Below are 3,117 nucleotides of genomic sequence, written 5' to 3'. Positions count from 1 at the left end.
TTTACTACTCACGATGTCTCCCACTGGCGTTTCCAAGGTATTTTTTCTTTCTACGTTAGCCTTTTTGTTTCTAATTTACTTACACCACAGTAGAAAATATATTACTCTTGAGGTTATTTTTATTTTATAATATTTCTATATGTTTTTGGCGCTCAAATTGCGTACAGTCGAGTCGTAGATAAACTGTAGTAATGTAATAAATTAATTTTGTAATAAATTAAATAATTTTGGAAAGAGGTCATGTCATTGGATTATTATCGTGATGTTGAACAGGATACCGTTGCATCTAAACGGGCTGTGATTGGCCAGTTGCAGTTCAGTCAAATGAACCGCGCAAACCGTTGAACGAAATTTATATAAGCACTTAGCATCACTCGCGTCGGTCAGAATTACATCGGTGACTGTCGCGCGTCAGAAAAGAGACGCGGAGAATTGATCATTCATACCTCACCACTACTCAAGATGTTGTGGAGTCGATTTGTTTTGATTTTAATGCTTGCGCTGGTTTCTGCGCGCCCGAGCCCAGAACTTAGCCTACAGGAGATAGAGAAAGGTGAGTCGTTGTACTATAAACAGCGTAAAACACATACGATCTACAACACTGGTTTTCTTATCATAATCATCATCTAAAATTGTTCTAAACAGTATTTCCTCCATCACTTTGTCGATATATCTTTTCTCTCGATTTTCTGTGTGTTGGCGAGATCTAGAACGTGCTGTATTAACGGTGTTAGGTGAAATAATTTCTCTCTAAAAAGTATTCATTCCGATCATACAAGTAAGTACCCACCTTTTAGCTTTAATACAAGCCCAATGCTACTTTTAAACCTGCTAGTAAAACAGAAGCATTTGTCTGAAATCATGTTTTTGAAGTAAACGGTTAGTTACTGGGTCAGTGAAGAAAACAAACGGCCGGCCAAGTAACAATCGTTGAATATAATAATACCGCTTTACCAGTAGAGACTGTAAGATATATTGCAGGGGACATAGTCGTGGCTTTATAATTTGTAAATCATATGGACGAATATAGTCCTGCCTAAATGTACAACAAAAATATTAGAAAGTCGTTATTTAACGAAGATCTCTAATTCAAGCCAAGTAAATCTACAGGACGCCTAAATATATTTTCCTTTCCCTTCTGTTGTATCAAATTCGCTTGTTATGTTGTTACCCACAGTGAAATGTCTAAAATTCATGTCACCTTTTGACATTTTGCGAGGGACGCGGGATCCAATTACTGCGTATGGCGCCCAGCCCCTCGATATTGATTGGCTCAGACGAGAAGGCGCGGCACATATTTTTGGAGACTGTAAAAATATTTCAGTCTGTTCTCCATTTACGCGTAAATTGAGGGCAATTTTGGTTTTGTTATGAACACTATGTGTACCGCAAAGTAAGCAAAAATTACTCGCAGAGGCGGGGGTATTTCTCAAGAAAATATTTTGGTTGACGTCAATAAACCTGGCAACAAAGAGTTTTAGGTGTCTAGAACCGAATAACAACAAACACAAACATGTTCTAAATATTTAAATGTATAGATCATTGTCTCATAGTGAGAGTTCTGCTTGTGTGTGAGTTATCTTTTTCACGAATTGTGGAATTTTAGTGATTATACAGCAAATTTAACTTGGCTACTTGTTGCGTTTTGTCAACGAATAAAATCATTCCTATGTTTTTGAGTCACTTATGCTTGAACGTGATAATACTCAGTAAATACTTGGGAGTGAGCACAAGCTAAAACGATTTTCGCTTATCGCCCAGTCAATCGCTCAATCTGATAAAATTTTTACACGTGCCAAAATAGAAGTAGTTATCACACATCACGGAAACTGAAAAGTACTTAACTCATTCCTTGAGTAGCATCTCCCAAATTGATAATGAAAGCACTTTCAGCGAAAACTGTATACACAAACCCATTCAAGCATGTGCATATGTCAGACTGATTTTTTTTCGCGAAGAGGGATTGAAGATGAAATTTTAAACAAGAACTGAGTAATGCAGAACAAGAACAAAAATCAGAAAACTGAATCTATCGGACTATGTAGAAAATGACAGTAACTGCTGTTAGCTCTGTAGTGCATAGAAAATATTCTAAATATTAGTTTGTAGTTTATAAGTATTTTAAATGATTTTAGGCTAACTATTTTTAAGTATTAATATTTTAGATATTTTTAATTGGTGTCCCAATTACTGAGGGTAACCTTTATTCGTACTCAGGAACAAGATGAACTAAATCCTTGTCCGTAGAAACTGCAAACTATTTATGTCATTTATGGCGACTGAAACTTGTCACTTCACCGAACGCCAAACAGTAAGAATATAAGAAAAGCAATCACGTGAAGGCCATGCGCTGTTGCCCACCTTTTTAAAGTTCTTAGTAAATAATGTCCTTTCCTTTTCAGAACTTGAACAATTAACTGCACAAGAAAATGATGCCTCAGGTAAGTCGTACGTCCTTCATCACAATTTACAGATTCTCGTAAATCTCTCACTTTTAAGAGTGGTTGGCCTAGGAGGCCATACAATTCACGGCATCTAATCTTTAAGTGAATTTTGCCATCTATTTTCCCTCAAAACTCTCATACTTTCAGTAAAAGCCAGGTAAGGTATGACAGGCATTTATTATTGACATGCATTATTGACTGTTCATTTTGTTTAGAAACAACAAAAAAGACGAGTGATCAGGCGGATACCGAGAAAGACACACAGACTGGTAAATCGACTTTCCCTACATTTAGTGCAATTAAACAGCCACTCTCTCTGGAAAATTAGAAAATTAAAAAAATAGAAAATTAGAAAAGGTTTTTGTCGGTAAGAAGTGACTTACAAGGTGTCGCGGTCAAAATCCACATTCTAACAAGTTTCTTTACTCTACCCTGTTAAAAAATTCTTGTTTGGCAATCAAAACCACTTCTTCATCTCAAAATTGTCCATACTTTTCATCACAAGATATTTTAAATATTAACTTTAAACTGAAAGCGCGATAAAATGACATTTTTATGTAAACAAATAGAGCCTGGCAGTATTGTTATATTTTAGGAACCTGTAATTAATTTCTAAATCTTCAGTACATAGAAGAAACCCGGAGACCTTACTTCTCGTGGCATTGTACCCTTT

General features: G+C 35.9%; 1 long non-coding RNA gene across 1 annotated transcript; it reads left to right on the top strand.

The window, feature by feature from the left end:
- Positions 1-355: 355 nt before the first annotated feature.
- LOC144640031 (uncharacterized) lies at positions 356-2,713 on the top strand (the record flags this gene model as incomplete). The annotated part of the gene is made up of 3 exons (XR_013568268.1): positions 356-553; positions 2,403-2,441; positions 2,660-2,713. It is a non-coding gene; the product is annotated as an uncharacterized LOC144640031 (long non-coding RNA).
- Positions 2,714-3,117: the final 404 nt, after the last annotated feature.

Source organism: Oculina patagonica, unplaced genomic scaffold, assembly GCF_052425735.1.
Source record: "Oculina patagonica isolate OP01 unplaced genomic scaffold, crgOcupat unplaced1680, whole genome shotgun sequence".
Classification (NCBI taxonomy): domain Eukaryota; kingdom Metazoa; phylum Cnidaria; class Anthozoa; order Scleractinia; family Oculinidae; genus Oculina; species Oculina patagonica.
Note: the sequence above shows the minus strand (reverse complement) of the source record. Positions and strands in the feature narration are given on the sequence as shown.